Raw genomic sequence first — 25,139 nt, forward strand, 5'->3', positions numbered from 1 at the left:
GAGGGACTCGTCTTTGTCATTTATAGGAAAAATAAAATCTGGCCGGTACACTTCTGTAATAAAATACTGGAAAACTTTAATTTTCTGAAAAAGAGCTCTTGGTAGCTTTGGCTATAAATGCTGGCCTGATAAACTTGTGTCTCAAGTATCTTTAGAGCTGCAGCTTTAGTCTCCATGTACCAGTTACTGAAAGGCCTCTCCCAGTTTACTTGGGAATCTACATCTATAAAAAGATGATTCCAATCTCCCATGACAGCTGGAAAGCAGACACCATTAGCACTCAGTACTTCATGATTTGTAGTGCTTGTCACAGTCCTCCTTGAACTTTTCAGTGGCTGGGAGCTCTGAGAGGGCAAGCCTACTCTTATTTTATCCACCCTTCTTTCTTCAGCAACTAGCACTATGCCTGGCAAAGTGTAGGCTCTTGGTAAATATTTACCTACTGACTAACTGCAACTAGCATTCATTATGAGCTAAGCCTTGTGTCCTGCATTGCAACATGGATTGCTTCACTGAATCCTCACACGACCTCTATGATGTAGTTGCAATTATTATTTTCATTTTACACAAAAGGAAACCAAGGCATAGAGAAGCCAAGGAGCTTGACAAGGTCACAGAAATCGAAGTGACAGAACCAGGTCTATCAGATGCACACTCTTTAACTTCTCCTGCTTTCCTAAGATTGAATCACATGGAATTGATGATGTCAGGCTCTCCTGACAAATGTATAACAAGTTTAGCAACAAAGGTACTGATAACCTAAACGTAATTAGAAAAAAAATACAAGAAATGAAAGATGGTGCATGGGGTGCTAGGAAAGCAGAGAAGGGGTAACAGTTGTGGGGGCAGCTTCCTGGGGCAGTGGCAGGCCAGCCAGGGGTTAAGTGGTATTACTGGCAGACACCCTCCTTCAACACATTGGCTATGGGCTCACTCTGTGCCAGACTTCATGCCCATGTAGGTAGCAAGAAGAACTCAGAATTATGCAAAGGGGACAGTTCTAATAAAATAGGGGTATTTATTATGGTCCAGTGCCGTGCCCTGAGGGTACACAGCAAAGGACCCCATGTGAGAGGGACTAAGAAAAGGCCAGTGATTCTTAGCCTGGTGGTGGGAATACAGTGGTTCTTAGTTAAGCGCTGGTGGGAATATGGGGTTGCAGGCTGGGGACCAAGGTGAGAAGAAGTGGGCACCATCAGGAATGGGCCCTGGTACTTGCTAGGGATGCTATAGATGATCCTGAATGCAGAAGACACCAGAGCCGGGAGTAGAGCAGGAAAGGACCTACAAAGATTCCCTTGGCGACACTATGGCAGGATTTGGAGAGGGATGAATGGGAGACAGGAAGAATCACTAGACGTTATTTAGATGGAAGTGCTAAAAGCTGGAGTCTCACAGTAGCAGTGGAAATACCAGTGCTGATCACTGTCTAGAGCTAACTAAACTGTGAGAATTATCAGTTACCCAAGGTATTCTGTGTGTTGATTTAATTGGTTTAATCTTTAGAAAGCTCCAATTATCTTTCTCCACAAAGGATTCTGTATGCAGGTACCTCTCTGTGTGAGGGTCCTTCCTTCAAACCTCTCTTTGGATATGTGTGAATTCTACTAGTGCTCCTCATCTGTTAGAGATTGCTTGTTTTAACATTTCTTTTCATGGAGGAAGAGATTTTAATCAAAGAGTGAAACTCCATCTTCTCTACTGAATCTAAATCTTTGTTTCTCAGTCCCACGTTTCCCTCAAGTGTCAGGCATCTACTCTGGCCCTTCATATGTGCCTTATGATTCTGAAATTGATCGTTTCATGTTTCCTCTGATCCCTCTCCTAAGACAGACATTGGCCAATGGTGCTCCCATTGCCATTCAAATAAGAAGAAGCATCCCATGTACCAGAGACGATACCCCGGAGCCACTTCAGAGTAATGACACAGTTATGTTGCCTTTCCTAACAGGCCAATTGTAGTGAAAGCCATTAACAATTACTGAGGACAAGCAAACTTGGATATCTAAAATTAGTCACAAAAATATTTTTAAATAAAAATGTCTAAATTCTAGGTGTATCTTAAAATGTGTTAATGTTATAATGCCTTTAGTAAGGTTCAATCAACCTTGGGCAAAGGTTGCCATAAAATAAGAGAAATAGGACATTGAAGAATTAAAGGCAAATCAGCCAAAGGCCATATTCTGGTTAAGTATATGATCATAGATTCAAAATGTTCTTTGAGATTTTCTGATCAAAAAAAAAAAATACTTCCTCTTGCTGCTATAGTTAAGGCAGTCTGTTCTCCTGCCCACTCTGTATGGACAATCATAAAGTTTTTGGAGAGAGGCAGCTGGCAGCTCTAACAACCTCATCTCTTTTCCTGGGAGGCTGAGAAGAGAGAAGTTGTGCAGTTGCTAATTGGTGACTTTTCTTCAGGTATTAGTTTTCTCTTGCTGATGTAATTCTCAGGATCTTAGCTAACAAAAATTCCCCCAATGAAGCATCTTTACTTCCTGAAGGTGAATCTAAACAAACACCCTCGTGGGCAACGGTTACCACTCACATTCTGTTTGCCACAGAGAGTGGCCTCCTGGCAGTCCTGGAGACAGCAACAAAGGAGATTCATGTGGCCATCTGTCTCCAGTGGACTTAAATGTTTATGTCACTCTTAGCTGTAGGATTTTGGCAGTAATATTGTTGATACCCAGGAAGGAAAGATGTGACTAAAATTAAGAGACCCAGAGCTGGAAGTTGACAAGATTCAATAAGAATTGTTGTCACCACAGACTCCTGTCCAGCACTCATCAACAGCAGGGAAGAGAAAGTGAACACGATGGAGGTGGAGGAGTCTTCTGGAACAATAGATGGCTCTCAGCATTCACAAAAAGAACAGCATTAAGCCCCCCAAAATTGAATGTACATTCCTTTCACAGCTCCTTCCAAAGCTTTGTGTGTTTCAATCATTTCCCTTCTGGACAAAATACAGTACTCTAGGATTACTCAAAGATCTTTCGTATTTTCTGCACAATTTATTTTATATAGTATAAATTATTCACTGAATCAAAAATGTATACAAAATCTCTACTGTTTTCCTCTTGAGTAACACTCTCCCTAAGGATGCAAACAATGGGATTTGTGTTTGAGCAAGTTGTGAAAAATAAGTCTTAAGCTTTAGGAATGAATTACATGTGACTCAGTTATTTTTAAACATAAATAAGTAAAGCCCAGAGAGAGGGGGGCAGAGAGAGAATGGTTTAAGGGGAGAAGAACAAGCAATGCATTTTCATGAACCGTAAGACATAGTCTAAATATAGAAAAGGAGATGCCAGTCATCTTTGAGGGCTGAATATCTCATTCCTCTGCACCACCCCCACACCCCTATATGCACCTTCATTTGTCAGTCTGCATATAAAATCGCTGCACACCTAGAGTTCCTTTACATTTGGAAAATTGATTGCATACTGTCCTAGCTACAGCCACAGCACTGACATGCCACAGAATCAAAAGCTGGTAGGGCAGAGATTTTACTGCCTTCAATGAGGTGGGGTTGAAAACTTGATGGTCTGTCCCCAAACATGTTATTTTAGTTCCCTGTGAAACACTTAAAGCTAGATGATTGCTTACTTAATTCTTCGGCACAGCAGGGCTTTTGAAAATTAGTATTAAAATGCTACTTACCTACGCTAAGTCAAATCCAAGCATTAACAGGTCTTAGAGACTAGAGGTGGGGAGAGTGCTGCTTGTTGGCTTCCTGATGAGGATTACTTCTCCTCTGGGACAGTGACTGCCTGGCTTTGGGAAGCAGGAAGCTAATGACAGACAGAGTGCCAGAGTCTCCCATAGCAGGCAGTTTCCTGTGAGGCAAATGGGACTCTGGGCAGTTATCACCTCAGGATTCAAAGCAATGGGCTCTGCAAAATTTCCCAAGTGGTTACGGGGGATGACATTTAGCTGCAGATAATCATAAAAACAGAAGACCTAACTCCCAGAATTCCAAGAAAATTTCCAGCTGGGAAGTTTTCTCCCCTTTCAAACAAAATAACTCTGATGAGCAACCAGCGCCTAGTAGTATGGGGCCTCTGTGTGGTTCATCTGCAGATGTGTGGTGGTTTCAAAGTGTCTACAAATTCTTCAAAATGCCTCCTGTCAAGAGGTGGCATTTAATTGCCCTCCCATTAAATATTGGGCTGAGTTTAGTGACTCGATCCTGATTTAGGGAATGAGTAGCAGTGATTCTAAGTGGTTTTCAAGGGATGTTTCATGAAAGACACTGGAGCTCCTGCTGGGGTCTCTCTCTCTCTCTCTCTCTCTCTCTCTCTCTCTCTCTCTCTCTCTCAGCCTACTCCTTTGCAGAGAATCCACATGCTGGAGAAACAACATATTGAAGGGCCTTGTAGACAACACAACCCCAGCTGTTCAAGCTGTCCCAGCCCATATGCCAGATAAGGGAATGAAGATGCTTTTGAATTGACTTCAACCCTAGAATCATCTGCCTGCAAGAGATCTGCAGCCAGAACCACCCAGACAAGCTGATTCAAAATGTTGGATCCATAGGAATCACGAAAAACTGAAAGAAAAAAAAATCAATGTTGGGATTTTTAGTCTACCAATTTTTGAGGGTGATGTTTCACAGTGACAGATAATTGGAATTTTTTTGTTATCTAGAAGTGAGATATTTCCATTACAAAACTTAAAACATGGGTCATGTGTCCATTCAGCCCTGTTGACCCAAGGGGGCCTGGATGGAAGGTGGAGATAAGAATGGTTTTGAAGAGTCTGTCCATGAGGGATTAAAGGAAAGTGAACAACATATATCAGCAGCTAGAAGAAAGGAGACCCTAGTTAAGAAAGTCAAGCAATACTGTGATCTGTGATAGCACGGGAAATAGAAAATGACCTTAAGGAAATAATAAGAGATCGCCAGGCAGACTGTTGAAGATGCTACCTGGTTCTTGCTGCTCTAGGAAAACAAGAGACAGATGAACTGAAGACAGAATGAGAAAATATAAAATAGCCAAGGCTTTTGGGATTCAAAAATTAGAACTAATTCATAATCTTATCCAGGTGGCGAATGGGGCTAAAACTACAATATGTGATTTCCACTGGAAGAAGGAGGCAACAATAGGAGTCCAGAGTCCTTTGTTAAGACCTCTGATGAATTTAACCTAGTGCCTCATAGGTTCTTTCAGAGTCAAAGGCCTCTCTAGAGATCTTAAAGTCATGCCTCTTAGATGCGTCCATTAAACAAAAATGAGTCTAAGAATCTTAAGGGCACAGTCCCACAGGAGCCTTCGAGGAAGCTAAGGTACAGAAAAACATCCCTGAATAAGATTTGTGGATATGGCTTTTATCTAGTGGAGGAAATCCCAAGAAGATTGATAGGAAACACATGAAGTTTTTAAAGAGAATTTTGCTCATGAAAAAAACTGCCAATGAGTACTAAAAAGTACAGAAATTGTACAACATGAAAAGATGCATCAGGACCCTGCAATTCTATGAGAAAGAAGCAGGCTGAGAAAAATCATTCCAGCATAAAAATGGGGTCCATTTAAGAGGAGGGGAGAGATAATCCAGAGGGAGAAACCAAGAGCCCAGAGAATGGAGCTAAGAGCCTTGGGAATCATCCCTAGGGAATGCACTGACTCTGACAACTGACAATGTGTGCCTGGCAGGATTTCAGAATTGCTAGATTACTCATTACTGTCCTAGTTTTGAAACATCTCTATGGGCTATCCTCTGCCTATTCCACTAAAATATGTTGGGGGCAGGGAAGAAAATATGAGGATCTGAACCAAAGGAGCCTCATTCTGCAGTACCTGATGGTGAGACAGAGAACCATGCACCAGAGAGGGATGCTATAATAGGAGACAATATTTTAAAGTCTTAGGAGGGAGTGAGAGTATTTTGCATGTGAGATCAATATAAATAACTTATGCCAGGGGCAGACTGCCATAGCTTTAGAATATGATCACAGTTCTTTTTAGAATTCTTCCATCCAAAGGGGGAATCTAATTCCCTTCCCCTTAAGGATAAGCTGGCCATAGTGACTCACTTATAACAAACAGAATGGTAGATCATAAAAATCGACAGAGCTTTCACCTGATGGTCTTGTTCTGTGGGTGCATGGGCTTTGGAGCCCTGAGCCACTATAAACAACGTCCAGCTAACCTGAAGCCATAGGCTTAAAGGACCTTGTGGCAAACCATAGTACGTTAGAAGCGCTTTGCTCCAGGTGTTTCAGCTCCCAATTCATGGAGCCTTCTTCCACAGTCGCATACACCAGATGTATGCGTAACAAAGCTTTAAGGTTGACCCAACCCAAACCTCATCTGATTGCAGCTTCATGAAACATTCCAAGACACAATCACCTTGCGGAACTGCTCCTGAACCCTTAGCCCCTAAAAAGTGTGAAAGATAATCAAAGATTGTTGTTTTAAGACGCTAAATGTTGGAGTTGATTTGTCATATGGCAATAAGAAATCAGGATAAGGGAACATCACTCACATTTTGCTCTGTGTGAATGGAGAACTCTAGAGCTCTCCAGCAAGATGGTGTCATAGGAGCCTGTGCAAAACCAGTGTAGGAGGCTTCATCCCAGCTACTCTTTCTCAGTTATGCTCCTCTCTTCCCTGGCTTACTACCTCCATTTGGATCCATGTCATGATTTCCTCTGACACAAGGCTTTAGTCTAGACCCAGTAACCTGGTGCCTCTCAATATCCCAATCTCTTTTGGATACTCTACTATTTCACTCTGGGATTTCTAATACTGCCCCTAAATCCATTCTGGCACATTGTGTCTCAAAAGTCCACAGAGGCCCTTCTTTTCCCATCCCCAGATCCTCTCTGTACTGTGAGGATGCTCCACTTCAAGTTCTCTTTCCAACTTATACAAAGAACTGTACTTCATCTACTCCTTGGGCTTCAGGTTGCGTAAAATGGCAGCAATAGACACTGTCTCCCTTCGGGAAAACAGGGGAGAGGCCCCTACACACTCTACCACTAGTTTTGGAAGAGCTACTTATACTCTTATCCTGGAAACTCTACACTGTGATAGGTAGGGAAGACCAGAGGAGGGCTGGCTCCAAGGTCCTTTAAAGCACAGGACCCAGGCTGGGCCACTGATGGTCCTAATTAAGACAATGCTAATGCAACACCACCCACTGAGCTTGTGGGTGGGTTACATGTCCAGTGCTTCCTACTTCTCTCCCCAAGAACCAGCAGGATTGCTCAGCTATAGCCATCCTGTACCCATGAAGGAGAATTGAGAATGTGATGGAGAATTTTACATGGTTTCTCATTGTCATCATGACTTCCAAAAACTGATTCTCATTCGCTACAATTTTGTTGTTGTTGTTAAGTTTGGTGGTGTTCCAGTGTCATTGCTGAAAAAAGTTACAATCCTAATGAAGGCCTGGAGGCTTGAAGTGACCTTCATAAGGGCAGATAATTTCTTGAGTTAGTTACAAGCACAAAAGTGCCCAGTCATAGTCTCTGTCACAGGGTTTAAATATGGTGCTGAAATCTATGTAAAGAGGGGAGATATTAGCTCAAAGATCTACTTTGTGGCTATGGTGGTATAGGGCAACTGCACTGCACTTTTAGGGTTCAATCTGACTTCCTATGTGACCAGACTAAGGTCCTAAATTTATCACTCATGGGTAGTGACCTCAAAAATACTACTTCATCTTTCAGGCCTAAGTGTGAGCTGGAAGAGTGGAGCATGCCCCAGGCTTCCCAGGGAGCCCTGCCTCCCAACCAAGCTGCGAGCTGCAAGTGACACTCAGAATCTCAGAGAGCTGTCAGTGACCTAAATGGAAAGGGGGAAACACTTTACTCAAGATGTAACTGTACTTAAATTTTCTGCTTACTGGTCCGCAAAAAGAAGGCCAAAATATCATAACCAGTTTATGAATTAAAATTTAGTATTAAATGATAGAATGAGCAATAACGAAGATCCTTAAATGACATTTATAAAGCATGTGTTGGTTCTCAATTTCAGTAGCAATTGAAAGCAAACTCACACACATACACTCACAGGCACAGTTTTCTTCAGCCTACTGTGAATTGTCTTTATACTTGGCAAATCATTAACAGAGATTGAAGGATAATTTAGTCCCTCTCCCCCAGGGTGTGGCTTTCCTCTGGGACCTCAGTAAGAAAAGAATATTAGAACACATGTCATAATTCTGGCTCCATAGTGGAAGTACATGGGTTCAGGAGTGCCCCCACTATTTCACAGAAAATGGAAAAGAAATGGGAATTTTTTGTTTTGCTTTGTGAAAACACTTGCCTATAGGTTCCTCTCTATTTGCTTTCTTTGTGCCTAAAGCAAATCTCTCTGTGCTGCAGCTATCTGGGGAACACTGAATTTTGCTAGGCACAGGCTATAGAAATGAGATGAGTAAAACAGGTGTCCATCCTTAGGGAGCTTAGCATTCCGAGGAGCATCCTCAGAAAGGTACTGCCCTGAGGAGTGACAGGAGGAGGTCAGGCTCTGAGGAAAAAATGCGCAGAATTCCCCGAGGAGATGTGTTATTTGAAAAATTGAGAGATACCTTGAATTTTATCACTTAGCTTTGATAGAGAAAATTCAGAAATTTGACATTTTTATCATGGAATCTGGGAATTGGGGCTGGATTAACAGAGGAGAGTGCATGGTGCCTCATCCTGTCTTTCAGGAAAATGTACCCATTTTTAATACATGAAAATAATGTCTACACAGCTGTCTCTCCTGACAGGACTGTGAAGAAAGGGCAGAGTCCCACCGGTTCTTTACCTGCGGTGCCCAGCTCAGTGGCTGGCACCTGGAAGGCATTAACAGGTATTTGGTGAAACAAACAGTGGTAAGCAACATGGGCCAGGTTGATTGCTCCCAAAGCAGAGTCCAGATCATGCCATTTCTTTGCTTAACAATCTGAGCTGAGGTTCAGACGTTTGAGGGTCTGGTCTCTAGTGTGTCCACAGCCCAGGACTTTTTCTCTCTCAGTCCCTCCTGCCTAAGCTAGGCTCCTTGATGTCTCCCCAAGGCACCCTGAATGTATCACATTTACGTCTTTATTCAGGTGCTTCCTTTATCGTAGTGTGACTTTCTGCCTTACCTCAGTCGATATGTACCAAATGGTGATCCACTTCCGAAGTTCACCTTGGATGCACTCCCTCAGAGTCTGTTGGGAGAAACAACTGTGTAGATGTATTTTCACGAATTCAAGATACGTTTCATGTGAGTAAACGTACACAAGTGGCACAGGAGGAGGTTAGGAGTTTTGCCTTGGTCCCAGGTCAGGGGTTGGGGTGAGAGTCGGAGGCTGTCTTGGGAGAGACATGGGAGAGTTTCTCCGGGTAACAGGTAGGTTTTCCTGGCAGGTGGAAGAACAAGTGCAAACACCAAGTGGGAGGAGACCCCATGCACTGTCCTGGTGTTGATTCAACCCTGACTCTGAAGCCTTCTCAGCTGAAGGGGAGTCGCCTTTTCTTTTTCCCTTGCATTGTATTTCACCATCCCTGCCACCTTATGCCTGTGACTTTGGTCATGTGGTCAAGATTTATTGAAGATTAAGTAGTGATGCAGGACTAGAGATGGAAAGATGAAAAAAGTTTAGTAACTACCCTTAAAAACTTGGAATCCAGTGTGTAAACAAAAGATATAGTTAAAATAAAATGAAAAAAGATGCAATAGTGGAGATGCTTAGAATATTCTCACTATATTTGTCAGTGCTTGAAGTTCTGCTCTATACTTTAGTTTTCATTTTATTTTTTGTGGTGCTGGGAACTGAACCTGGGGTGTGATGCAGCAAGTGCCTGACTATTGGGATATATCTTCATTCCTGTGTTCTGTATTTTTAAACATTCTCTCTCTTTCCCACTATGACAGAAGGGTTGTTTGCTACATCTCCAGCACCGAGAGCAGTCTTCACACAGAATAGGTACTCAATAAATATTTGTCAAATTCTTTGGTATAGGATAACTTATTTCATTTTGTTTCTTTTTACAATTAACCCACAATGGAAATCTATGACTTTTTAAAAAATATATATTTTTAGTTGTAGATGGACACAATACCTTTATTTTATTTTATTTATTTATTCATTTATTTATTTATTGTTTTTTTAATGTGGTGCTGGGAAACAAACCCAAGGCTTCACACATGCTAGGCAAGCGCTCTACCACTGAGCCACAATCCCAGCCTGGAAATTTATGTCTTGCTCATATGAAGTTCCCAAAGGACCTTCTTGATCCTCCAGTGGCTCCATTTAAGCAATGACTCTTGCACACTCTGGGCCCATTTTAAACATGTGACTTTCACCTTGGCCATATTTACCTGTATGGAGAAGGAGCATGGGAATCGTCACAAGGGTTTGGTAGGCCAGTCCGGAAGTGGTGCCGTTATTTCTGTTCAAATTCCACAAATCAGAACCCAGCCACCTAGTCACATCCACTTGACAAGGGGCGTGGGCTATAAAATTTGGTCTAGTTTAGGAGAAAAACCCTTAGCCAGCCTCTGCCACACTGAATGAATGAAAGGATGGAAGAATAAAGAGAAAATAGAGATGGAAAGAATAAAAAGAGCAACCCCACAAGGGGAGATGGTCTTGTTCTACTCCACGGAGGAGCTGATAATGGGTGCATAGTAGAGGATGAGGAGGACATGGTTACATGAGGAGGTGAGAGAAGCAAAACAGGAAACCACTTGGCACCCCTTGAGGCCAGAGGGTAAAATGAGAGCAGAGGAGAGGAGAAAAGATGAAAATGGTAGTAGGGAAGGAGAGACCACCGGAGCGTTATGCCATTCTCCAGAGCTTGGACTTCACTCAGGAAGAGAGAAGGAGCTACTGAAAAGTTTGAAACAAGAATGTAGCTCAGGTGATTTGCAATTTGAGCAGAGTCTTCAGGTGGTGGTGGTGGGATTTGAGAGAGAAGCAAACAGACCAGTTAGGAGGTTATGTATCTAAACCTTACAGGGTTCCTACAGGGTGGCTCATAGTCATGACTGATCATTGGAACCACTTAAGGAGATATTGGAACATACCTGGACTGTACCCCACTACTGCAATTTAGTAGGATTGTTTAAAAAGCTCTTCAGGCCACTCTGGTAGTCAGCCAGGGATAGGAGCCACTGCCTCAGCAAACCACAAACTCCATGGGAACAGAGATCATTCCTCTTTGGTTCTTCCATAGAGCCAGGCAGCGCCTTGCATAGAATCCCTTATCCTAACACACAGTGTGTGAGTGTATATTATAATTATATTATGATACAATTATATTCACATTGCTTGAAGGCTTCTAAGTAAGGCTTTCCTTCTCAGAAAGGAAAATGATATTGCCATTTAACTCTTGATTAATCTTCATTATCTTTTAATAATTAATTTGCTTTAAATTACAACATGTCTACTACATCTTGGGCATCATTTTTAAGCTCACAGACATAGAGATTTAAGAAAAACAACAACAACAAACAAATTCTGTTTGTTAGTATTTTCAAAATGATGTGGGAACCTGGAGGAGGGAGAAACTGTTTTAAGGGGGAGTTCTGGAATGTTTTGCAATAGAGATGGTTTTCAGGTTTTGAAAGTATGAACAGGAATTTGTCTGCTAGAAAAATGGGAAAGGACATTCCAGCCAGAGAGAACACCAACATGAGGATGTCTGGAATATCCAGGGTCATGGAAGAGTTTGAGTGGCATGGGTGAAGGGTGTGCTCATGGAGAGATGGGAGATGGGGCCGGAAAGGGAAGGATCTAGAGGTAATGGTGTTGCTGGGAAACTGGTTCTCAAAACACAAGATAACAACCCCCCTCCCCCCAAACCAACAAACAAGACAAACAAAAACAAATTGATTGTAGAGTTTACCAATTTCTGGTTGTAAACACCCCCATCTGATTTCAAGTTATCAATGATTTAAGAACTGACTCACAAAAGTCCCTAAATATTTAACAACTGATTCCTGGGAACCAGTACCAGGTGGTTTCAGCAATCCACTGACAAAAAGCTACTTTTAATTACAAGAAATAGTCTAAAAAGTGTTTCCCTTCCCTCAGCATGGATCTGCCTCACATTGAGATGAGGACTGTTCCTGTAAGTTTTGAGTGAAGTGGGCCAGAGGAACTCATAAGAGGCCTCAAAGCTCATTGGAGCTAATTCTCAGATTCCTAATACCCATCGGTATTGCCCTGAGACCAAGGTAAGGGAGAAATCTGTTTTGATTCCCTTGCTTAAAGGACAGGGCTCTGACCACCTGCAGGCAGAGCCGTTTCCCACAGAAGGACCAATCCATGGCACCATGGCCCAAAGAAACATATCTCCCCGGACTCTACTCCATGTACTCCAGATGTCTGGAACCAAGGAATCCTCTCTGCTAATGGAGTCCTGCCTGGCCCAGCCTCCCTGAGGGTGTTTACCTCATCACCAAAGGCTGGTCCAGGAGAGGCTATTTGCTGAAGGCATGGATAAAGTGGGATGCAGAGACTGGGATATCCGCGCTCCCAACTTAGGGCCCCTCACATTGCAGATGGTGCTGGAGGTGGGAAGCAAAAAGAGGAGATCTCAAGCCTAACTGACTGTCTTCCTGCTGCCATATTTTGGTGAAAAACTCAATTTTGAGTCCAAGAATTCCAAGCCCAAACCTGGTCATCTTGGTCATTATGAAGGTATGAGAGAGAGAGAGAGAGAGGTATATCCTTCTCTCTCTCTCACCTTCATTTTATATATATATATATATATATATATATATATATATATATATATATATATATATAAATTCTATACTCTCTTTTCCTGGCAGATGTTAGGGGTGGCCCTTGCCTACCCCATTACCAGGGCTGAATTCTAAAAGAAGATATGCAAACTACAACCCCAGGTCAGTTCCTGCCCACGGCATTTTATATGTGGTCTGTGCTAGAATGGTTTTTATATTTTTAAATAGTTTTTAAAAATCAAAAGAGAGACAATATTTGATCATGTGAAAATTCTATGAAACCAATTTCACTGTTGACGAATTGTTTTATTGGAACACATCCGTGCTCATTTCGTCTATGGATTGTGCTCATTCATCTATTGGGTTGCCATCCTTTTTGTATTAGGATGACAAAGTGCATAGTTGTGACAGAGATCAATCATATGGCCTGGAGAGGGAAAAGTGTGCGCTACCAGTCCCTTACAGAGAGCCTGGCAGCTGTCACCCTGAAGTAGGAGACAGGCAGGAGGAAGGGAAGAGTGTAGCTGTTCCCACACTGGCTGCATCAGAGAGTCACGTGTGAGGTTCCCAAAACAGACCAGTGCCAGATCCCCTCCCTTGAGAATCACCAGTGCCAGGTCTCCTCTTTTGGTATTCTTACAATGAATTTGTCTGGGGTGGAGGTATTTTGAAAACTTCCCAGTGATTCAAATACAAGTCGGGACTGAGAGCCATTGGACTAAGGGAATGGATGCAGGAGGGTCGGAATTTCCTAAATATTAAGCAAGATAATCACAGGACTTTCCCCAAGGATCTTAGTGGATCATATGCTTTCTTTGGGGGAAGAAAGGTACCTGTTACTACAGTTGGTTAAAGAAGGAGAGAGGGAAAAGAGATTGTTTCTCCCTGTTGTATGATTTATAAAGCTCGGTTTTATTTCAACCTCTCTAAACCCTCAAACTGCTGCTTCAGATGTGTCCCTGGACTTCCTTGGTATTGTCTGTTATCTGTCCGGCAGGCGCACCTTGGGTTGCGTATCACATGCCTTTTCAGGAACCCCTGCTGGTTCATTTCTCAGGATACACCCCAACAGGGAACCCTTACCCCATCTTTGCTATGTGCCCTCCAATAATTATTGGTGGTCTTGCAGGGAAGGAGAAAAAAGACAACTCTATCAGAATCCCATTCTCTACTAGCACAGTTAGCACCATTGGCAGAGGATGCTCCAGGGCTGCAAGTGTGCTCTGAGCTATTATTGTGCCTGGCTCTCTCGCAGCATGACTCAACGCAGACAATATAGCACACCGAGAGCATGGGGGATGAACAGTAAATACGAGGCCTTGGATTTTTTTTTAATCTTGTCAGTTTTCCCCTGATTTGTGTCCTTTATCCTAGCCCCCTGTGCTATATAAGCTTCTCAAAGCTAATGCCCATAACGCCACCACCCACTGGTAGCAGCAGGCTGCTGGGCCACTGTGGGGTTCTCATTGCAGAGACTTACAATGCCCACTATTATGCAGCGACTGTACGTGTTAACCCAGTGGCACAAGGTTGCTCCAACACCTTCCCCTCTGGTTTCTCTTTACTCTGGGGGCCAACAGCAACTACAGGAGTGCCGCCCTCCTGACTCTAACTTCTTGCCTCAGCCAGCACACGTCACACCCTCCAACCTGCCAGAGCTGGAAGAGCCCCTGCAGAAAAAGACAGAAATGTCCAGTGATTGTGGAACTTAGAGGATGCTTGACACCTTGACTGCCACATTTAAAAAGTAAAAGTATTTCTCAAAGGTATTTCTTTGGCCTCATGCAGATACCACCCTGTTTCTTTTTGAATTCATGTGATTAAATCAATGGAGACGCACAGTTGGGCTCTAAAATCTGAGCTTGCTGCTGAGGCTGCAGGAGTAACTCAACAATGGGCAAATAGCTGTTTAGAAGTAAAATGGCCATTCCGTTCCCTTGAAAAGCCTCCTTGGAACAAGTTACTCTTTCTACACTTGTATAACTTTAGTCAGTTTCCAGGGTAATTTATGGCTCCCATTTAACTAAATTTGTATATTATCTCTACCTTGGCTACTGTGAAGTGCACTTCTTCTTTGTTTTAATTTTATTTACTTGTTTTAATTAGTCATGCATGACAGTAGAATGTATTTATGCACTTTGATATATCATACATTGCTAGGATATAATTTCTCATTTTTCTGATTGTACATGTTGTAGAATCACCTTGGTCATGAAGTTATATATATATATATATATATATATATATATATATATATATAGTAAAAATACCTATTTTGTTCTACTATCCTTCCTCTCCCCACATCTCTCTCCTCCCCTCCTTTCACTTCCCTTTACCTAATCTAAGGTAAGGTTATTTTTCTCTAGTGTCTTCCCCTTATTGTGAATTAGCATTCACATATTACAATATTTTGCCTTTGGGTTTTTTTTTGGGGGGGATTGGCTTATTTCACTTAGCATAATATTCTCCAAGTCTATCCATTTACCAGGAAATGCCATAATTTCATTCTTCTTTAAAGCTGAGTAATATTCCATTGAATATATATACCACATTTTTCTTTTTCCATTCATCTATTGAAGGACAGCTCGGTTGGTTCTATGGTTAAACTATTGTGAATTGGGCTGCTATGAAGTGTACATCTCTGCAGCTTCCTGTTGTGGAATTCATTGGTGGTGGCAGTGACCAAAAATGCACTAGACTTTGGCACAGATGACTCAGTGATTTGGGAGGAAAAAGCAGCAGCAGCTGAGTTCTGAACGAGTGGTGTCTTTCATGAGCTGCTTATTAGCACTTTTAAAACACCAAATAGCCAATCTACAAATTGACTATATTTGGCATGACCATCATAAGCAATTTGTCAAATCATGGGGGTTTGTTTGGAATTGTGACAGATTTGACAAGAAGGTGATGATAGAAAAGGTAATGGTCAACCAATGTGTCCCTGTCAATCCACACGTGGGCTCCCAACATTGCCCTGCACACTCAGGTGCAGACACCCCGGGGGTGTGTGCAGGGAAGTGTGCTAAGCTCAGTAAGAGAACAATAATGTTTCTGAGTATGTGCTTGCTAAAGCTTTGATTTGTATTCCGTGGAGGGTAACCTACTTACCTTATCTCAGGATATGTACAAAAAAATAGAGAAAAGACAATAAAAGATAAATAGGATTTGTCATTAAACAAAACCAGATAGGCTCCAGATGCATCTGAGATGGGTAGAACATATGGGAACATCATGGAGGGGCCAGGGGAATTCCTGCAGCTCACAGATTTGTTCTGCACTGCCCCTAGTCTTCTACCTAAATTTGGCATGGCAAATCAAGGAAAGGGGAGGATTTGTGAGATTCTTGGAACATTCTGGTTAACTCACTCTTTCTCACATATTGTGTGTTTGACTCTTATTTCATTCTTTGACAATGGTGTGTCCAAGAGCTTTAAGACAATGTTTCTTTGATACTGTCTATGGTCTTATTGAACACTCATGAAGAAGATGTACCAGGGAGAGGTATGGAGATTTTGCTATACTTTTATTCCATATCATGTTACAAGGAAACAACAGTGACAGCTGACAAACCATTACATCCTTCATAATACAGACAAATTACAATTGGTAACAAATATGCAACATGTATTATTCCATTCTCCTTACTATGCGTCATTTTGAAGTATAATAGTTTTCTGAATGATGCTAGCACATTTCTTAGGTACCAACTTCATTAGAAAGTACACATCTCAGTGCATCATACAAAAAAAAAAAAAAAAGATAAAAACAAATTTTTTCAAGTCCACTCCTGAACAGAGAATTTAGATTTTGTATGTCCCTCTAAAATATGCTGCTGTGGGAAGGGGAATGAGAATAGGAAATTGCTTATGTTATTTGAGATTCTTAAATTTTTCTTTTGGTGTATGAGAAAACTGTAACGCAGTAACATAAGTAACATACATAGTTTCTTCTGCCTACAAGCCAGTAAAGGAGATGGAAGTTATGCGCAATTATGGGCATATTCCTATGTATAGGGGGCAGGCAATAATCTGCCCCAGTATGTACAGCCTAAACATCCTCTTATATAACAAAGATTACAAACCCAGTAATATTCACAGATGAGTATCTTATATAGATGCATACCTAGGGTACTGGCTGTCATATACACACACAGAGGAAAGGATACTAAGAGGCTTTGCTTTTTTTTTTTTTTTTGCAAGCCTGGAGGCTCCCCTGAAAACTTTTTAATCACTCTTGGGAGGTAGAATTAGCTTCTCATCCCTGCTTCATGGATGGACAGCTACTCTGCCTTGGACCTTTTTTTTTTTTTTTGCTGAGCATTTAAAAAGGTTTTTTCATGTCCTATGTATCTTGTATTTTTAAGTCAGTCAAACTGTACCTGTAAGAAAATGGAATTTAAGTCCCCAACCTCCTTTCAGAACACTGTGTGCAGTGATGTCATGGCGATACCATCACTGTGTTAAGGTATTTGTAACTCTTCTTACCAGCTCTTCAAATTCAAGCTATTCCTTCATATAAAAATAATCTCACAAAACATTCCAGTGCTTTCTCAATAGTATAATAACTCTGTTAATGAACAGTCTGTATTAATTTTCATGACTGCCCTCAGAGAAGGCAGGAATGAAATGCAGGGGAGGGAGAATGTGTCTGCAAATAGAAAAGGAGAGAGACAAACAGAAATTTGGATTTCGTGTATCAGTGTCAAGAATGGGGAACTCAAAACCTTCCAACTTCTGATCATCACATTTCTCTAATGACAGATTCCCCTTACACGCACACTGAGTGGTATTGTTTTACTTCCCAGGAGAAGTTGTCTATGACAAGAGCACAGATCTCTAATCACCCTAACATTCCTACTGAAGACTTCCAACAGTGAATATTTTCAAAATTCCAAGTTAGAAACTTATTAAATACTAAGATTTAATCAGCAAACTCTTAATGTAAACTTAGTAAAATATAAAAATTATGACTCTACCCCAAATGAATGACTTAAAACAAATCACAAGGAAGGCTGCTTTTCATTAAATGTCAACTTTTCTCCCCATATTTCCTTTAAGAAATCCTAATTTTAAGTATACTTTAAATTGAAATACTTCTAAAGACTTCTGGTGAGTTGGAATGAATGAAAGAGGAATGAAAAAGACTTCTAGGTAGCAAACGGAAAAACACTCTAGCTTTGGATGTCTTTTGCTCTCTTTCAAACCAATCTGTAAATAATTCTTTGCTTGGCATTTGTAAGTTTAAAAGAAGGCTACATTTGGATGAGTTATGACCCTTGACATATCTACTTGCACCTTACTCCAGAGATAATACCATGTTAGGGTTTAGGAATGCTGAGTCCACTTCAGTAGGGATTTCGGGTTTGACTGTAGAAATGCTTCTCCCTCACCCAACTCTCAGGAAGCCCTTGTCTATTTGGATCATAATTCCTAGTTTTGATTCTAAAAATGTGTGACACATTTCAAGCTTGTAGTTTCTCCTTCCTTCTGACTAAAGGGAAAATGTAAAACAATGTATGTGGAGGTATTTTCATGGGAATTTGCTTAGAGGAGCTAAGTTCATGCTTTAGATGAAGTTTAACTGCCCTGTGGCCTCAGTATTACTGGGATTCAGCAGGAAGGCCCACCCCATGTGAGCTGGCCTGCATCAGGAGAACCCCTCCATATCAGAGCACTTTGTACCCTGAGCACTTTTTCCCCAGGCTCCCAGACTCACCTTCATCCTCCAAGGTCCTCAACTCCTTAAATAAGGGAAGTGAAGCCTTTCTTTCTTTTCTTTTTTTCCCCCCCATTTTCACCTTTAAAGCAAGAATCCTTCATTGTTTCTAAAACCTGCATTTGAACAGTTATTCCAGGAGCCTGTTTAAAGTCAGGTACCCTACGATGCCTTTCAATCAGCTTGGAATGTTTTTTTTAAAAATGTAATTCAAAGGTGCATTGCTGTAACTGAGCAAACTTCTGACTCTGGGTAATTCTGTAATTTGCTTTGCAAGTGTTCATTAACCAAGACTGCTTTCAGGGCCCATCCATACAGCCTTTTGCATCCAAGTTTTAAACATTCTGTTCCTCATTATTTTCTCCATTTAGAAGATACAAAGTGTAACAGAATGGATAGGGGAAAAATGAGATGTTGACAAGACCCAGGACACATGTAAAAAGTTACCACAATTTCTAGAGGTTGAAAAATAAGCAATTTCCCCTAACTTCCTTCTAAATGCTTGGTACTTGCTGCTTCATCTTCAACCTGCTTGGAAAACAGTCACGTTATGTGGCTTGAAAATGCTAAGCAGATCCAGTATCCTATACAAATGCACAGTTATTTCCAAGGGGGAAAAAAAAACCACACACATTTGCAAACATCCTCAAAAGGTGAGCGACAGGTGGGGTCCCACAGTCTGGGACCATGCTGTCTAGTCAGTCAGTGAACAGGGGTTTGCTTTAGCGAAAAATGTCCTTCCTAGTGGTTGCAAAATGTGCACTGCTCTCAAAGAAAACACACATTGTTTTATGCCACTGTGTGGCTTTCAAGTACAGACATTACTGAAGAAGTGTGAACGCCAAATGTGTTGTCTTAATGTATTTAAGACATGGCTGGTGAAAGCATAAAAACCTTTACAGAGATGCTGGGCTGCAGAGGGAAATCAAACAAAATCAAACACAAAAGACTGAAAAGAATACATGCCATGTATCAGGAAGCCAAGCTTAATCTTCACATAGTTCTTGGAAATCACAAGGTATCCAAATGCGTGCAAGGTTTTAAATAAATTGCAGAGAAAACAGGGTCTTGCCAGCTTCAATTTTCTCGTAAGTGAAATCCACCGCAGGGAGCGAAAGGAAACTGATCCACGATTCCCTTCACATTATTGGCCACTTCATTAATGTTTTTTTTTTTTTTTTTTTTTTTTTCCCAGATTGATGACAACTTAATCCTGGGAGGAGGAAGAGAGAAAATTGTTTTATATATATATATATATATAAAACTTACTTCATTCATTTTTCCTAAATTACACAAGACATCAAAATTGGTCAGGCCACAGTGAGCTCACCAGGGTTTTTCACAGCCACCCCAAGCACATATATTTGAGGTAGAATAGTTTCCTTAACCAAAAAAATTCTAATATAATAAATAAATGTTCTGATTGCATTTTCTTCCCTTAAAATAATTTAACTCCATGAATTTAAGTGGTCTAACTTCCTTTAGATTACTTAAGAAACAGAAACTCAACATATTTCCTTTCCCAAATCATTAGTAGTACCACTGGTCTTAATTAAGGCCCTGTAGCATCATATACACCATTAAAAGGACATAACATTATGTTCACTTTTATGAACATGAAATAGAAAAATGGATCACATACATGCTTTTAAAACAAATCAGCTGGATAGAATTCCTGAGCTGCCTATTACCTGTTACTTTAGTCTCAGTAGAATGAGAAGTGACCAGCGTGACCTGAGCTGGCAGACCCAACATCCTGCACAGGATGGTAACTTTCTCATGACGTCTGCCTAAAACTTGATAAGTGATTGGTTCAAGAAGCAAGAAGGAATGTTCCCTGAGTTTCTCTCTACCCTTCTTTTAAGCCCTTAAACATCTTTGTTGAATCTCTAGGATGGGAAAAGAACACCTGGCCAGGTTAGGGTGGGAATCCCGGGTTCACGTCACACAGCCTTAAGAATTGATCCATCAGCTCCACTGTGTCTCAGAACCCACCCACCAGGTTTAAAAGCTAGTTCCTGGTCACTGAGTCCTGGCCAGGCCTGCCTGTCTCCATCTACATGGCCATGCTGCCATCCTCCCTGACACAGAGGCAACCTGGGAGAGAGTCTAATCTCACAGGTTTTGACCTTGTTTGGAGACTTCATAGTGCAGGTGCCCTGCTGTTCCTCCAGTGGCCGCACCAATAAGGGCACCCTCCTGCATGGCAGTAACCTGCAATATCTTGACCAAATATCTTGAAAGTCAAAAGTTTCACTCGTACATTAAGCGCCATCAAAACAGCATATCCCTACCCTCACTCATTTCTCCCCACTTATCATGATAATTTTTCAGAAGGTTAACCTTCCTTTTTTTATTGAGATGAAATTCATACAACATAAAATTAACCATTTTGAAGTGTATAATTTAGTGACATTTTGTACACTCACAATGTTGTACAACCATTGTTCCTTTCTAGTTGCAAAACATTTTCATCACTCCCAAAGGAGACTCCATATTGTTTAAGCATTCATTCCCCAGTCTTCCTTTGCCCCATCGCCTGGAAACCACTAACCATCTTTCTGTCTTTATGGATTTACCTATTCTGGATATTTTATATAAATGGAATCATATAATATGTGACCTGGCTGCTTTCACTTAGCATAACATTTTTGAAGTTCATTTCATATTGTAGTATGTATCAGTTCTGCATTATTTTATATGGCTGAATAACATTGTGTGGATAGACCACATTTTTTCATTCATTCATCAGTTAATGTATATTGGATTGTATCACTTTTTGGCCATTGTGAATAGTGATGCTATGAACATTCAAGTACAAATGTCTGTTCCAATGCCTAGTTCCAATTCTTTGGGGTATATACCTAGGAGTGGAATTTCTTGGTCATATGGCAATTCCATTTTAACTTTTTGATAAACTGCCAAACTGTTTTAAAACTGTTTTCCACATTCACTGCACTATTTTACATTACAATGCAGAAGGGTTCCAATTTCTCCACACCCTTGCCAATCCTTGTTGTTTTCTGCTTTGTTTTGTTTTTTAAATTATAGCCATCCTAGTGTCATGAACTGGTTTGCATTTCATTTGCATTGATTTACATTTCTCTAATGATTAGTGATATTGAACATATTTTTATGTGGTTATTTATTTATTTTTTTGCCATATAAGTGAGTATCTGTTTTGGATAAATATCTATTCAAGTCTTGCTCTTTTTAAAATCAGATTGTTTGTCTTTTTTGTTGAGTTGTAGGTGTTCTTTATGCGTTTTGGATATTAATCCCTTATCACGTATATGATTTGCAGATATTGTCTCTATTCCATGGCCTGCCTTTTTTGTTGATTTTGTCCTTTGATGCACAGAAATTTTAATTTCAAAGTCCATTTTATAAATTTTTTCCTTTGTTGTTTGTACTTTTGGTGCCATATCTAAAAACTCATTGTGAAATTAAAGGTTATAAAGATTTACTCCTATATTTTTTTCTATGAGTCTTAATAGTTTAAGCCCTTACATTTAGATCTTTACTCCATTTTGAGTTAATTTTTGCATATGGTGTGAGGCAGGGACAACCTTCTATTCCTGAGAGTTCTATATGTATAGTGACTGTATCAGTAAACAAAAGCCTTTCTCTTTGGTTTCTGAGAGAGGCCTGGGTATGAATGGAAACCATATACAAGCCCTTTGCTATCATTAAGTCCAAACTCCTCAGTTGTTATCTCAAATACTTGCTGTTTTGTGGACATTTCTTTATGTGGCTCACTTGGACATCCCTCACCCCTGCCTGGTTGCCCAGATATGCTTTTTTCAAGTCATTTCTTTCTTTCAGTTTTTTTTTTTTTTTTTTTTTTTCTTGAGGGCGGTACTGCAAATCGAACTCGGGTTGCTTAACCACTGAGTCACATTCCTACTCCCTTTTATTTTTTATTTTGAGACAGGGTCTCATCAAGTTGCCTCATTAAGTTGCTGAGGCTGGCTTTGAACTTGTGATCCTTCTGCCTCAGCCTCCTGAGTTGCTGGGATTACAGGCATGTGCCATTGTACCTGTCTATCAAGTCTTAAAGAATCTACCACTGTAGAAAATAATTCCATGGAACAACCATCTCACCCTTGTTCTCCTAGGGAAATGGAAAACATTTACCCTTCCTGTACCTGCTGCTCCCATATTAGCACACATTCTGATTAGGCCCTATCTTTCTTGAGGCCGATGACATCTTTGGCCCCACAGTATTTCAGGTCCACTGGTCAATAGACACTTTATCCAGTTCCAAGCCCACTACCAATCTCGACATTTTATTCAGAAGATGACAAAAACATCCTTTTCCTTCTGTGTTACTTAAGCAGAAGGCTGCCTAACCCAGACAGAGGAGCTATGACATCTACTCTCTAGGCATAGAGTTCCCACAACAACATCCAAATGACAGGTTTGGTGTCATTTAATTTGGTGTCAAATAATCAACACAACGGAGAACTGGTGCCCAATTGACCTCTTGACCAGGACTTGGTTTAGTCCCTTCCAAGACACTTCCTCTCAAGAAGCAGTAAGAGGGCAGATGGCATCTTTAAGTTCTGAAGTTTAGGTTCTTTTTGATTTTGTTGGCCTATGTTTCCCAGATCGCAGCTCAGGCTTGGCTTAAGCACTCAATAAATAGTTGTTGAACGAACAGGAAGGGGGAAAGGTAGAATCTGAAAATATGGAAGTGGAAGATGTTCTCAGACTTGGAGTTAGTTCCTTCATGGTGCCTTTACTGAGGGTGAGCACTGTGTTTCTGTTCCTGCTTGTTGCTGAAATTGCTCATACAAAGCAGCTATTTATTGTAGCAACAGTGCCCAGTGACAGTGTTGGGTACAGAGCAGGCCATCCATAGATGACACGCCACCAGTGGAGAATGGTGGATAAGACTGACACCTTCCTGTAGGCCACTTCTTTGTGGTTGTTGTTTTTTACTCTAATGTTCTGTTTGAAAGAAATTATTAGATTTCCAATATATTTTATTTCATGTAATAATAAACTATGCTGTCACCATAGTCAATACCATGTTATTATCTGTTGGATTGATTTAGGACAGTTTTTTGCTACTGATGATATTCACACTTGCCTTCTTCCTGATTCTTTTGAGTATAATTGCTGGGTTAACTAATGGCTAACTTAGGGTGAAAGCAGAATTAGATAATAAAGGATAATAGATAATAACAGTAATTGGATAACAAACAGTGAATGCAGTGATTATGGTAAGTCCATTACTTAGGTTTGGTTCTGACATTAATGGAAGAAACCAATAATAAGAAAATAAAGGAGGTGCCAACCAGAGTAAGACTGCTGTCTCTGTGAGATGACTGAATAGACCACATTGTGCCACCTACCCTGCCTAATACTGTTCACCAGAGCATGGGATGTCCCTCATCCTTTCTTGGGCAGCATCAGCTTCAATTTTTCATGAACACATATGAGGTAGATCAGTTTATTGCTAGAAAAAGTATTTTTAAAATGTAAATGTAATTATGCATTTGATGGGTAGGGAATTAGGTGGAAGGAAAGAAGTTATACTACTATCACAGGGAGGTAAAATACATCAGGGTAAATCTTTCCCTTATGTTTGATTGATAATTAAAATACATTGCCTGCACAATACAAATGAACAGTGACTATGAATTATAAGCTTAACTATGTGCACATACACTCATAGGTATATGATCATAAGATTAATGGATGCCATTTTTATCTTGCTTTCAGCTTTTACAATGTTCTTTCTCTAGAAATGAATGTTTTAAACCTGAAATTGGATTCGATTGATAAAATCCTTATTCAGAAATATCTACATAGAGCTTCTCAGCTATAAATATTAATTAATTGGATTGCTGGTACCCATAATGCAACTTTGTTCTGACCCATGTGCCCTATGAACTAGATATTTTTTGGATTCAATTTTCTTAAAACCAACTGTCAGCATCATGTGATGGAGGAGATGAAAAATGAAAATGAGCAGTCCCGCTGTGCAGGTGGGTGACCTGTGGGAGACAGTCTGCCTGGTAGGATTTTTACAAGAACCATCAGACACAGACCAATTGATTAGATCATCTCATACCCGCCACCAACTAGGCTCAAGAGACTAATTAGAGAGAGTACTGCCTGCGCAGGCACCCCATTGACACCTAATTTGCTCAGCCAAAGCCTTTGGGGAAAATGTATTATCTCTGCAGCTGCACTTCATGCATTTCTGATTTGAGGCACAAGCAAGGAGTGCTTCATCACTCTTTTGAGCAAACTGAATGTAGAAGCCCTTAAGTGCTAAATGCAAGCAAACAGACCCAAATTAAAAATGGGCCAGGCTGTTTCTAATTCCCTCTGTGTGCCCTGATAAGTCTTTGTGTGTACACACATACACACACATTCACACCTACACAAATGAGTGCGCGCACACACACACACACACACACACACACAGAGTTAACATACCAGAGGGACACCAGAGCCAAGGACCCAGCTCAGGGCGCTCCGGCATGATCAGATGCCTGTTTTGCGCTGGCCTGTTTACCCTTGCCAAGGGATTGTGTTTATTTTATTTATTTATTTTTGTTGCTCACTACCCCTCCTCAAAGTATTCTTTTTTTCTACAGGAAGACTCTGGCACATTCCCTCCTCTAAGACTCACTGGAGAGAAGTGATTATTTTGACTCCAAATTAAAACAACTGTAGGGTTTCCTTTCCTTGCCTAAATTGTGAACAGGATATTCTTCAGGATGTATGTGAAGC

At 40.8% G+C, this 25,139-nt stretch overlaps 1 protein-coding gene across 3 annotated transcripts in view; it reads right to left on the reverse strand.

The window, feature by feature from the left end:
* Positions 1–25,139, reverse strand: part of Cdk14 (cyclin dependent kinase 14) — a 767,749-nt gene that overhangs the window by 9,244 nt on the left and 733,366 nt on the right. For 2 of the 3 annotated variants that reach the window (XM_071612070.1, XM_071612062.1), the window contains exon 15: positions 19,557–19,602. The exons of the other annotated variant lie outside the window; for it this stretch is intronic. The gene's annotated coding sequence lies outside the window, so the exon portion shown is untranslated. Of the gene's footprint in view, positions 1–19,556; positions 19,603–25,139 lie in introns of those variants that run through there. 3 annotated transcript variants of the gene reach the window in all.

Source organism: Marmota flaviventris, chromosome 1, assembly GCF_047511675.1.
Source record: "Marmota flaviventris isolate mMarFla1 chromosome 1, mMarFla1.hap1, whole genome shotgun sequence".
NCBI classification, from domain to species: Eukaryota; Metazoa; Chordata; class Mammalia; order Rodentia; family Sciuridae; genus Marmota; species Marmota flaviventris.